This window comes from Bufo gargarizans, chromosome 11, assembly GCF_014858855.1.
Source record: "Bufo gargarizans isolate SCDJY-AF-19 chromosome 11, ASM1485885v1, whole genome shotgun sequence".
Lineage (NCBI taxonomy): Eukaryota > Metazoa > Chordata > Amphibia > Anura > Bufonidae > Bufo > Bufo gargarizans.
In genome coordinates this window covers 12,843,388-12,856,660 of record NC_058090.1, presented here as the reverse complement: position 1 = coordinate 12,856,660, position 13,273 = coordinate 12,843,388, and positions in this window count along the sequence as shown.

The following is a 13,273-nucleotide window of genomic DNA, read 5'->3' as shown; positions in this document are numbered from 1 at the left end:
GATATCAGAGGAAAGATGAATAGAAGTACAACAAGGTGGTAAAGGAAGAAAGGAAGGGAGGAAGGAAGGAAGGAAGGAAGGAAGGAAGAAAGGAAGGAAAGAAAGAATGGAAGTAATGAGGACATTATTAAAGAATGGAAGAAATAGTGATATCAGAGGAAGGATGAATAGAAGTACAACAATGTGGTAGAGGAAGAAAGGAAGGAAGGAAGGAAGGAAGGTAAAATGGAAGGAAGGAAGGAAAGAAAGAAAGAAAGAATGGAAGTAATGAGGACATTAATAAAGAATGGAAGAAATATGGATATCAGAGGAAAGATGAATAGAAATACAACAAGGTGGTAAAGGAAGAAAGGAAGGAAGGAAGGAAGGAAGGAAGGATGGATGGAAGGAAGGAAGGAAAGAAAGAAAGAATGGAAGTAATGAGGACATTCATAAAGAATGGAAGACATTGTGATATTAGAGGAAGGATGAATAGAAGTACAACAAGGTGGTAGAGGAAGAAAGGAAGGAAGAAAGGAAGGAAGGATGGATGGAAGGAAAGAAGGAAAGAAAGAAAGAATGGAAGTAATGAGGACATTCATAAAGAATGGAAGAAATTGTGATATTAGAGGAAGGATGAATAGAAGTACAACAAGGTGGTAGAGGAAGAAAGGAAGGAATGAAGGAAAAGTGGGAGGAAGGAGGAAAGAGAGAATAGAGGTTATAGGAAGTAAATGAAGAAAAGGCGGGGATAAAAGAAAACAGAGGAAGGAAGGATGGTGGGGAAAAAGGTGGTTTTGGCTACTTTTACACTTGCGTTTTTGCCTGATCTGGCAGGGGTCAGCAAAAATGCTTCTGTTACTGCATCCATTATGAATGTGTTTGGTGCTATTATCTTTAAAATAGTAATGACCGATCCGGCATTAAAACCATTGTAAGTCAATGGGGGACGGATCCGTTTTCTACTGTGTCCGAGAAAACTTATCTGGCACCATTGACTTGCATTGTGTGTCATGCCGGATCCGTTTCTCTCTGCATCCCATGCCAGACAGAAAACCATGCATGCTGCTGTGAGGGGACGCAATCAAATGGAATGGAATGCATTCTGGGTGCGTTCCATTCTGTTCAGTTTTATCCCCATTGACAATTAATGGAGACAAAATGGAAGCGTTTTTCTCCAGGATTGAGATCCTCTGCTGAATCTCAATACCGGAAAATGTAAACGCAAGTGTAAAAGTAGCCATAGACGACAGAAGGAAGGACGAAAGGAAGAAATATATGAAAAAAGGTGGTAGAGCAGTGCTAGAGGGAGGAAGAAAGGAAGGAAAGAGGGACGGAAGGGAAGTGAATGGAAATCGTCGGGATGTTAATAAAGAAAGGCAGTAATAAGGACTCTTGCACACGAACGTTGTGCATCCGTTCCGTGCATTGGGAACTGCAATTTGCGGTGCGGAGGCACGGACAGAAACACCCAGGAAGCACTCCGTAGTGCTTCCGTGGGGGTTCCAATACGTGCTTCCGTTCTGCATCTCCGTCATTGCGGACCCATTCAAGTGCACACAGGCCGGTGCCCGTGTATTGCGGACCTGCCGTATGCCTATACAACATTCGTGTGCAAGAGGCCTAAGGGAAATAAAAGAAGGATGAATGGAAGTAAAACAAGGCGGCAGAGAAGTAGTGAAAGGAGAAAAGAAAGGAGGAAGAAACATAGGAAGTGAAAAGTGCACAATAGAGAATGCAGTCAACAGTAGCAAGCAAAAAAGAAGAATACAAAAAATGTGGGCTGATTTTTGAAGGAAGACAGTAAGAGGGATGATATAAAGAAAGGTAAAAAGAAAGTAGAGAAGGATTGAGGTGGTAGGCAAAAGAAAGAAAAGGAGAAAAACAAGGGGAAGGGCAGTAATGGCAGCACGGTTGGTCAGTGGTTAGCACTGGTGCTTTGCAGCGCTGGGGTCCTTGGCTTGCTTCCGACCAAGGACAACATCTGCATGGGGTTTCAATGTTCTCCCTGGGTTTCTAAAGACAAACCGATCGGGATCTTAGATTGTGCTCTCCACTGGAGGCAGAGAGTGATGACAATGTCTGTAAAGCTCTGCGGTATATAAGGGAATAGAAGAAATAAAAGGAGAAGTAACGGATAAAGGTAGAGAAAATGTGAAGGGAAGGAAGGTTTGAGGGCACATTGTTTGACAGCTGGAAATGTAAACAGGGTCCAGAAATATATTTAAGCCTGCTTTAATTCCGCAGGATTTTCCTTTGTTTTTCTTTGACTGAGGTAAGAACTCTCACAAACATTATTTCTGATGAAAGGTCAAACCCAGAACTAATCAGTCTGTGTGCCTTACCCTCCCTTAGTTTAATCTTCTTTTGCTCCCAGATAAAATTGAATGGGAGATGCAGGTGCTTAGAAAATAATTATGTAATGCCATGGAAATTGCTGTCACACACCTGGATTCCAAATGCAAATAGCAATGGAGGATGAGAATGTCACATTTCATTTATCAGGAAGCGTGAAATAGCAGTGAATTTATTGTTCTGGTGGAATTATTTACACCATCAGTTCATATGATAACTCATTTATAAATATCATCATATGTTTAGTTGTTTCTGTAGGACACGATTTCAGACATATTGTACGCCTGTTACACTGTTGTAAACCTCCTGACTTAGAATACATGCGGTAATTATCCAATAATCTTTTTTTCTCACTAGTGGTATAGTTTAGTTTAACTCTCCATGCACTGACTTCCTGATGAGCATGTGTTCATGAACTTAACATTATCAGAGCTGCATTTTAAAGCATTTACTGTGTCCAGGGATCCTCAGGGGCGTGTACTGTGGAGAAAGGATCTCATATCAAAGTGCCATCTGCCCTTTGGTTTTCTCCCATAAATCCCACTTATCCCTGGAAAAAGGGGAGACCTTCTGGATTCCCGGAAGAGCTGACATCTGGAGGGCTTCTTTCAGCAGCAATGTAAAGCATGGATGATGGACAACAGTATGGAGATTTCAGATTATCTCGAGCTCACATAAGACAATTCAGAAAATAAATTGTCTTCTCTGACTTATGGAAAGATGTATCTTGCCAAAAGAAATTCCACTGTGGATCTGAGTACAGTCCAGCAAAGATGATGATCTTGATAAATAGAATTTTGGCAACCATCATTTTCCAAAAAGTTTCCTTTTATTTTTCTTAGCAGCACAGTATAGTAGGGTGTAAAAATATTTGTTCTATGCCCAGGGATCCTCAGGGGCATGTACTGTGGAGGAAGGATATCATGTGAAAGTGCCATCTGTCCCTAAAAGCAAGCTCTTTGGTTTTCTACCATAAATCCCACTATGATAGGCTCCAGGAAACAGCAGAGACCTTCTGGACTCCTGGAAGAGCCAACATCTGTCACACAGAGAATGAAGGGCTTCTTTCAGCTGCTATGTAAAGCATGGATGGTGGGAGAGGAGCAGCTTCTGTCTCTGATGCAACAGTATGGAGATTTCTGATTACCTTAGACTCATATATTCAGAAAATAAATTGTCTTCTTTTACTTATGGAAAGAGGTATCTTGCCAAAGCTATTTTACTGTGGATCTCAGTTCGGTCCAGCAAAGATGATGGTCTTGATAAATAGACCTTTGAAAACCATCATTTTCCAAAAAGTTTCCTTTTTTGTCTTTGCAACACAGTATAGTAAGGTGTAAAAATCTTTCTTCTGTGTCCAGGGATCCTCAGGGGCGTGTACTGTAGAGGAAGGATCTCATATCAAAGTGCCATCTTCCTCCTAAAACAAGCCTTATGGTTTACTACCATAAATCCCACACACTTGGTTTGGAAAAAGTAAGAAACATTTGCCAACCTTCCTAGGATGTCTGATAAGCTCTAGGAAAAAGGGGATACCTTCTGAACTGCTGGAACTGCTGGCAGATCTGACAATCAGCGAATGGAGGACTTCTTTCAGCTTGATGCTGCACCATTAGCTGAGTCCTGATGGCCATATCTCCTCTGAAGGGGCCTGATACATCACAGAAAAGGCATGACGGTTCATGAGGGTCAAATGGGAAGGCCCTACATAGGAATCAGATGGATCTTTCAAAAGAAAGTGTGTCCAAGCCTGAAAAAAAATTTGAGTTCAAGTGTCCTGTCCACCTTCAAAAAGTTGTCAAGAACGAAGTTAGCTTTTGAACAAGAGACAATCTGCCTTCTCATAATAAAGCCTCAAGGGGCTCCTCAGTAGAACTATGGAGGTTAGGTAGTATATCAAAATCCATTTCATGCTTAATATTCTACATTGATGACCCATCTTAGGGCCAAAGTGGCTCCGTTACAACTCCCCCTTTTTCCCCCAGATCCCACAGTGATGGCGTATCCTGTCTCTAAGGAGTGTAGTCAGTAGAAATGATTGGGCCTTGCAGCAATTTTTTTTTGAACAGGGCCCCCCTCAGTCCCCTTTAATTCCAGCCCCAAAAAATATTCACCTCTCTTCTTCTCTTACAGGCACCTCTGCAATTTGTGCGGCACTCTGTCTAGGCACGCACCAGGTCATAGAGCACTCCTACGCATACTCCATCCCGCCCTGAAGCTGTGTGCTGCCAGGACCTAGTGCAGAGAAGAAGACCAGTGAGCGGTGAGTAATGCCAGTGTTAGGACTAGGAGCACCATACTCACCGCTCCCCGGGCTCTGAGAATAAATCCATTTGTCCTCCTCCTGGGCCCCTTTCTTGTGTTTGGGTCCTGTAGCAGCAGCTTCCCCTGCTTCCTTGGTAGCTACACCCCCTGTGTGTAGTCCGATAAAATGGTGAGGGCAGTAGTGGTTTGCGGAGCCAGTACAGAAAGTAAAAGAATCTTATTCTAGTCATGTTTAGCAGTCACTTCATGTTAGAGGTTATTTAAGTGGACAGAGGAATGCACGGGGAGCTTTATCTCAGCAGCGACGAGCGCAGGAATGTGCAATCAATTGCTGATAGGATTCCTAGTGGTGTCCATTATGCTTGGAGGAATAATAGACCAAGAACAGTGTCTTTTCTCTGAAGTACGTTTCTATGAATTCTATTCACTCGGCACAAGTTACTGAATGTTCTTCCAAAATAAAGTCAAGGTATGGCCAGCAGTTTCCTTTCTGGGTGCCGGCCTTTTAATTGACCACCTGGCAAGAATCACAAAAGTCTTGCAGAAAGAGCAGGCGGAGGGATCCTTTCTTCTCTCGTGTGCTGGCGGTATGGGGTGCTCTTCATATCTCTAAATATAAAGCGCAACAATATTTTCAATTTTTCATTTAGCAGCTTCTGGCCTTTGTGTTTGCTGATCTGTATCTTGCTGATTTTTGAGCATAAGTTCTTCAATGACATTTACCCGTAGCCATAGGAACCATAAGAGCTGTATTCCATTACTTTACTACCTTTATATTCCTGAATGCTTGACATAAAATGTCAGCCATCCAGCTTATCTGGCAACGTGAACTGCGGGACTTTATATAGTATAAGGACTGCACGCCTGATAAATGGTGGAGATTAATGTCATCGTCTGAATCAAACCATCATCGCATCAGATTAAACGGAAGGAAAGGCGGCTTTGAAGAATGCATTGTGCTTAAACTGTGTGGTGACATCACTGCGTTTATTATTTCTATACTGTGACATCACTGTTATTATCACAATATTGTGACATCACCATACGCATTATGCTCATGCTGAGAAATCTGTGCATATTATCCCCCTACTGAGACATCACTGTGTGCATTATTCCTGTTCTGTGACATGGCTGTGCTTATTTACTCTGTAAAGGGGTTTTCGTCATTATTGATGTAAAAAATGAAAATCACAGACATCATATAGTACATGATCATTAGAGATGAACGAATTTCGGAAAAATTCGATTTGGTCGGTTTGCTGAATTTTCCGGAAAAATTTGGTTCAATCCAAGTTTATTTGTGGTGAATCGTGTTACAAAAATGGCTATTTCCTGGTTGCAGAGAGCCTGTATAGTGGTGTAGAACACTGTGCTTGTATAGCGGTGTAGAACACTGTGCCTGTATAGCGGTGTAGAACACTGTGCCTGTATAGCGGTGTAGAACACTGTGCCTGTATAGCGGTGTAGAACACTGTGCCTGTATAGCGGTGTAGAACACTGGGCCTGTATAGCGGTGTAGAACACTGTGCATGTATAGCGGTGTAGAACACTGTGCCTGTATAGCGGTGTAGAACACTGTGCCTGTATAGCGGTGTAGAACACTGTGCCTGTATAGCGGTGTAGAACACTGTGCCTGTATAGCGGTGTAGAACACTGTGCCTGTATAGTGGTGTAGAACACTGTGCCTGTATAATGGTGTAGAACACTGTGCCTGTATAGCGGTGTAGAACACTGTGCCTGTATAGCGGTGTAGAACACTGTGCCTGTATAGCGGTGTAGGACACTGTGCCTGTATAGCGGTGTAGAACACTGTGCCTGTATAGTGGTGTAGAGCACTGTGCCTGTATAGCGCTGTAGAACACTGTGCCTGTATAGCGGTGTAGAACACTGTGCCTGTATAGCGGTGTAGAACACTGTGCCTGTATAGCGGTGTAGAACACTGTGCCTGTATAGTGGTGTAGAACACTGTGCATGTATAGCGGTGTAGAACACTGTGCCTGTATAGCGGTGTAGAACACTGTGCCTGTATAGTGGTGTAGAGCACTGTGCCTGTATAGTGGTGTAGAACACTGTGCCTGTATAATGGTGTAGAACACTGTGCCTGTATAGCGGTGTAGAACACTGTGCCTGTATAGCGGTGTAGAACACTGTGCCTGTATAGCGGTGTAGGACACTGTGCCTGTATAGCGGTGTAGAACACTGTGCCTGTATAGTGGTGTAGAGCACTGTGCCTGTATAGCGCTGTAGAACACTGTGCCTGTATAGCGGTGTAGAACACTGTGCCTGTATAGAGGTGTAGAACACTGTGCCTGTATAGCGGTGTAGAACACTGTGCCTTGCAGTAACACGCATAGGGAGTCTGCTGTGGTGGTGAAATAATACCGTGAGTCCGTATGACATGCAGATGACAGGCGTTGCTCTTAGAAGTTAGAATCACTGCACACTTCACTTATTTGGGCAGTCAAGGGGCCAAAACTGACCAAATAACTCAAGTATGAACTCAGCCTTACAGGTCGATGTTAGCATCAGGTATAACGAAGGCCCAAGATCCGACTATAGCGTGAAAGAGCGCGCTCCTTTTAGACCAATTTACTGATTCCCCATAGATTTCTACAGACCCTGTTCTATTAAACGCTTATACAAGTAGAGCCCCCCGACAGAGTGGAGAGGGGGTCAGCAGTACGTTTGTGTTGACGTCACTGATTATTTTGCCCTTACTCTGATCCATCCAACAGGAGTGAATCCAAAACAGAGATGACACGTGAATGGAATATTTGCATGTTTTCTGTGTTTTGTACCCATTCCTGCTTTTGGCTACCAAATCATAAGCCAATTCTGATGCAAAATAGGGACCGTGTTATGCAGGCCTTACAGCTGTTACATAGACAGGATTCGTTTTGTGTCTCATTTTTCCTTCCTTCTGACAGATCAGAAGGAGGGTTAAATACATGACGATGTCAGCCAGGCCGAAAGGCAAAATATTGGCCCAGTCATGAAGTGGGGAGGGTGGGAAGAGCATGAGAAGTCCACAGAGTGGCCCTATGACATAGTGGTGAGGTGGAAGCAGCATGAGGAGGCCACAGAGTGGCCCTATGACATAGTGGTGAGGTGGAAGCAGCATTAGGAGACCACAGAGTGGCCCAATAACAGAGTGTGGAGGTGGCGGCAGCATCAGGAAGCCACAGAGTGACCCGTTGACAGAGTGGGCAATGCCAGTATCAGCTGAAGATGCTGGGTAAAATAAGGAGCACTTGACATCAGATGTGTGGCATCAGGCAGCATCAGAATAGTAGCTGAGGCAGGTAGTCAGAAGAAACCGGTCTCTTTTGTCAAAGTGTTGGTGTAGCACCATGGATGATTTAGTCCAGTGATAGGCAAACTGCGGATCTCCAGCTGTTGCAAAACTACAACTCCCACCATGCCCTGCTGTAGGCTGAAAGCTGTAGGCTGTCTTTGCATGCTGGGAGTTGTAGTTCTGCAACAGCTGGAGAGCCGCAGTTTGCCTATCACTGATCTAGTCTAATGCATCAGGCATTGGTGGGTGGAAATCCTGGCTGATCCACACCTGATTCATCTTGACAAAGGTTGGTCTCTCCACATTTTGGGTGAACAGGCGAGTTCTTCTTGGGGTAACTATGGCCCCCGCCGCACTAAACACCCGCTCTGGTGCCACACTACTGGCCGGGCAGGACTGCTTTTCCAAGGCAAACTCTGCCAGTTGCGGCCACAAATCCAGTTTGACTGGCCAGTAGCCCAGCAGATCTTCAATGTGGGGTGGCAGGGTACTGTCCAAGTATGCCACCACCTGATGGTTCAGGTTCTGCTCAAGGTCTAGCTGCTACTGCTGCTGGTGAGTAGTTTCTTCACTAGGCGGGTGAAGAAAGCTGCTCATCAGCGACTCTAGACTCTTGTTGCTGCTGATGGAGCTGGAACTTCTCCTACCCCCCCCCCCCACCCTGCCACAGCAGCCATGGCAGAACAAAAACTTGAGCGCAGAGGGCCCCCTCCGGTCAGACCTGCGAGAGGATGGACGATGGTGCAGAAAGGTATTTCGAATGTAGCTAGACATTTTATACAAATACATGATCGTCAAGTAAGGGGCTTTAAAGCCTTCGCGATAGAGAGGGTATTTGCCCCTAAGAGAGGTGGTGACCACCGCAAGAAACTCCTCCTACGGGAGGCGTTTTGGATCTTCAGGCTGAACACTAGAGTTCCACATGGCCTTAACCTGAAAAAGGAATTGATGTACATATACCAATAACAAATATGTTCATTTACATATCAATATGTGCATTTATGTGTATCATTCCTGCGTGTCTATCCTTTCTCACTGTCTCCCCTTCCCCCCCATTCCTTTTCTTGTGTCTGTCCATTTGGTCCCCAGTTCTTGGTGCCATTATCATTATTAGTGGTTCTCTCCTGCATAACAAGATTACTAAGCGTGGCACCAATGTCCTAAGCAGAAAAAATACTGTTAAAAAATACTGTTATTAATGTGAAGGCTGTTTTGGTTTTGTACAATATATGTTTTTATATGTTACACGAGTCGGTGTGTTCACACTGTGCGTTTTTTTTTGGACTTTCACCTGTTTCCCCCTTTTTTAGTGAATGTTCACAGAATTTGGACCAGAGTCCTTAAGGGTTAACTTCTGTTAAGTCCCAGCACAGTCTGCAATGCATTAACTTGGTAATGAATGGGTGGCAACTAGGGTGTGATGCACAGTGAGACGACCAATGGGATCAATGCCGCCTCCCATGGATTGTAGGGGGGAATGGCTATCTTTTTCCTTTATATTGGGGTATCTCACTATGCAACAACGTTACGACTAAGGGTCTCAGTACCCGAAACGCGTCAACGCCAATCTGTTGTACTGTGTGGCAGTCTGTCATGTCTGTATGATGTCCAAATAAAGAAGCGATTTTAATATGGACCTTCTTCCAAATTACCTGCAGCCTGCGACGGGGTCACTCCCCTAGGGTTTCAGAATCGGGATTATACTAACTGGGAGGTGAGCTGGATTTAAGTTTTTCTCTCAGATAGGCAGCTGCCAACTGACTACATAGGATGTCTCTATAGTAGTTCAGTTTGTCCTCCCTCTCAGCGGGTGTAAAAAAGGCCCACATTCTGGACCGGTAGCGAGGGCCCAACAAGGTGGAGAGCCAGAAGTCATCCCTCTGCCGAATAGTGACAATTCGGCTGTCACTACACAAGCAAGTGAGCATGCATCGGGCCATTTGTGACTCAGAGGGACTCCCTGCCTCCATCTCCACTGCATTTATAAGAAAGTGAACACGATTATAAATAGGAAATCTATGATTGAGGAAAAATAACTGAGGCACAAAAAGCAGAGAGACAGAAGATTAGTTTATTGAAAATAATGGCAAGTTGATACAATAACATAAAAATATAGGTATTTATAATGTAAACATGATTCATAAAATATATCTAAAAGAAATTGAGCCATCTGGAATAATTAGGAAAAGATTAGTTAATGCTGAGCTAAATAAAGTAGTCTCCACTTATTAGAACGGTGCCGGCTTGTACCTGCTTGATTCTGGCTTTCTGGCTGTCTGGCAGGAAGATGCAAGTGGGAGGGGGGGGGTTGTTAGAAGGGACTGGGTGGGCCACCAATGTCAATGTCACCGGCGCTACAGTCAGGGAGAAGAAACGCCCAGGGAGAAACAGGGCAGACTCCTCCCTGGTGTTCCAATAGTAGCAATTACCATACAGCGCGGGAGAAGGTAACGGGGCCACAGCGGGCAAACGGAGCGGCGCCCATTCTCTCACTATAATCTCGGGGGGGGGGGGGGGGGGGGCTTGGGGTGCAATTGACCCGTTGCCCCCCCCCCTGGATCCGCCAGTGGGCTCACCTAATAACATAAAGAACATTGATAGGCTGTCAAAACGAATAAGGTCAGGACAGAGGATTTAAAAGACCATTCTCCCCCCTAAACACACTCTGCCCGAATCCCCTGGTTAGCTGGCGAAACATGTCGGGGGGCAGTGTTTCATTCATTTTTAGACAGCGTGTGCACTGGTTATCAGAAATATTCTAGCAGGGAAGTTTCCCAAGTAGCGCAGGGACAAAGCAAGAGGGTGTTAGTAGCAAGTTACTGAAACAGCTCGTCATATCCTGCAGTTGCTACATTACACTGCGAGAGTAACAGTGTTATAAAGATACTGAATAAAAGAAACCACGTGACACAGCTGACAATTTTAAATATTTTTTATTAGTAGATGTGTAAGTTCTAATAAAAGTTACGTTTTAGTGGATAGTTAAAAGCACATGGAATAAAAAGGCTTCCTTGGTCTCACTGACCATTTGTAAATAATAAAGAGGCGTCCTGCATGGCACATGTGTTCAATCTGGTTGTCTCAAGCGGTTCCTGAAGTCTTCCACCCATCTGCAAGACATCCTAAAAATGGGCAGGAAACTTTGCATGCACTTCAGCCACTCGAGTCGTACACCGCAAAGCACACCCTCCTTGAGCTACAGCGGCCTTCAGTGCCTGAAATTGGGTGCGTGCCACTGGGTGATGCAGCGGTTTCTGCGGCAGGCTGGACCACCACGTTGGAGCCATGGTTTTCCCAGGCTACTTTATGGAGACGCTGCATATATTAACGCAGGGCTGCCAACATTGGCATCCTGGCTACGTTTCACCTTCTGCCCACAGATTCTACAAATGGCCATGTTCACCTCCTCCAGCAGCTTAACCAAAAAACTGCCACACCACCGAATAAGTGATTTTACCCCCAACACTCGGCACTGACTGACTGCTACCGCCGCTGCTTCCGTGAACCCCTGCACCACTACTTTCCGGGCAGGTAGTCTCTAGCAAAGCGGGTAGTTTACCCTGGGCACGTTTGGCTCCCGACCTCCCACTGCTGCCACCCTGCTGACTCCAGGACACACTAGCGAGTCGCTGGCTCCGCCGCTACCTCACGGGCAAGCTGCCACCCTCTTCTCTTGATGATGATGAAGCCCCTAATTCACCCGGCTCCCAAGTGCAATCAGCTACATCATCATCGAGTATTGTCTGCACGTCACTGATGTCCTCCTCAACTGTCTATGGGTCAGGCTGCATGCATGGCATTGTTGGTGATCCCTCGTTCCCAGAGTTCTTTGCTCCATGTCTTAACATGTGCATCAGCCATTTTAGGAAAAAATGCGCATTCGGTGCAAATCAAACTTTTCATGAAATTGGGATCGAATTCCACTTCGTCAACTTCAATTCCCTCATATCTAATGATCATCTATTTTTAAAAGCTAGAACCAGCCCTGTACTTCACATGGATACAGAGATCTCCCTATTCATTGCTTCAATTGCTCTGTTAGATTCTCTTCATGCTGGCAGCTCATGGGGGGGGGGGGGGGGTGACCTTTCTCAGGATGCCGATCCTTTCTGCTGCAGCTCTTTCGTTATCATAACTGAGGTTGTGTGACCTTTTTGGTGTAGTTCTCTCCCTATAACAGCTCAGGGGGTGTGACCATTCTGTTACAACTCTCTCCCTATAACAGCTCAGAAGGCATGTCCTTTTTTTCTGCAGCTTACTTCCTATCACATCTCAGGGTCAGTGTCCTTTCTGCTACAGGTCTTTCCCTATAACAGCTCAGAAGACATGTCTTTTCTGCTGCAGCTTTCTTACTATAACAGCTCAGAGGGCATGCCCTTTCTGCTTCAGCTCTCAACCTATTACAGCTCAGGGGGTGTGTCCTTTCTGCTGCAACTCTCTCCTTATCACAGCTCAGAAGGTTTGTACTTTCTCAAAGGGTGTTTCCTTTCTGCTACAGCTCTCTCCCTGTAGCTTTCACAGCTTCTAACAGTAGATATAGCTGGTGGCTGTTAAAGGATGGAACTGTCACGGACGTACCGAGACATACGGACATCCCGGTGACAGTGAGTGGAAGGAGAACTCTAAGACTGGCCACATGTGGTTTCATCTGACAGGTTTTCCTTGTGGATCAATAGGCATCTATGTTGTGTCTGGTAATGGCCATGCCCCTTGCCTCCATGTGGTCATTTAACCTTTGTTATTTATAGTTGCTTCTCCCACTATGCTGTGCGGTTTATAGCTTTTGTGCCTGTGGATTATTTGTGGTTGGATCTTGTCTGAGTTCCTGGTGCTTCCATAGCCTCTTTGAAGTTAAGTTTTCCCTTTCCCTTTTGTATTTTATTTGGGTTCTGTGTGTTGCATTTCTCTATTGTTTGTATTAGGCCTGAAGGAGACTCCTGTTCGTCTTTCCTTTTGGAGGAACAGGTACTCTCACCCCTGCCATTAGTACTGGGGTCCTATAGGGCTAGGTATTCCTGCGTATGAACTCACCTAACTTTGGGGTCTGTTCATACTGGTAGTCAGTCAGTATTTTGGTTAGGGTTTTACTAGGAGCTGTCCATCTTCTTTCCCTAGTTCTAAGGCCTGATTCCCTGTTCCCCTCTTCCCTCCTATGCTCGGTGTGGTGTTTCCCTCCCACACCGAAGCATGACAGGAACTGAGCATGTGCGACCACCTCAATAGATGGACGTACACATAACCATACAGATTAAACATTATAATAATGAGAATATCTCCCAACTGGAACATTTTTGTAACAGAAAGTAAATTACAAGTAAAAAGTTTTTCATTCTGAGCTAAATAAAAATAACAATTAATGGTGGCACAACCCCTTAAATG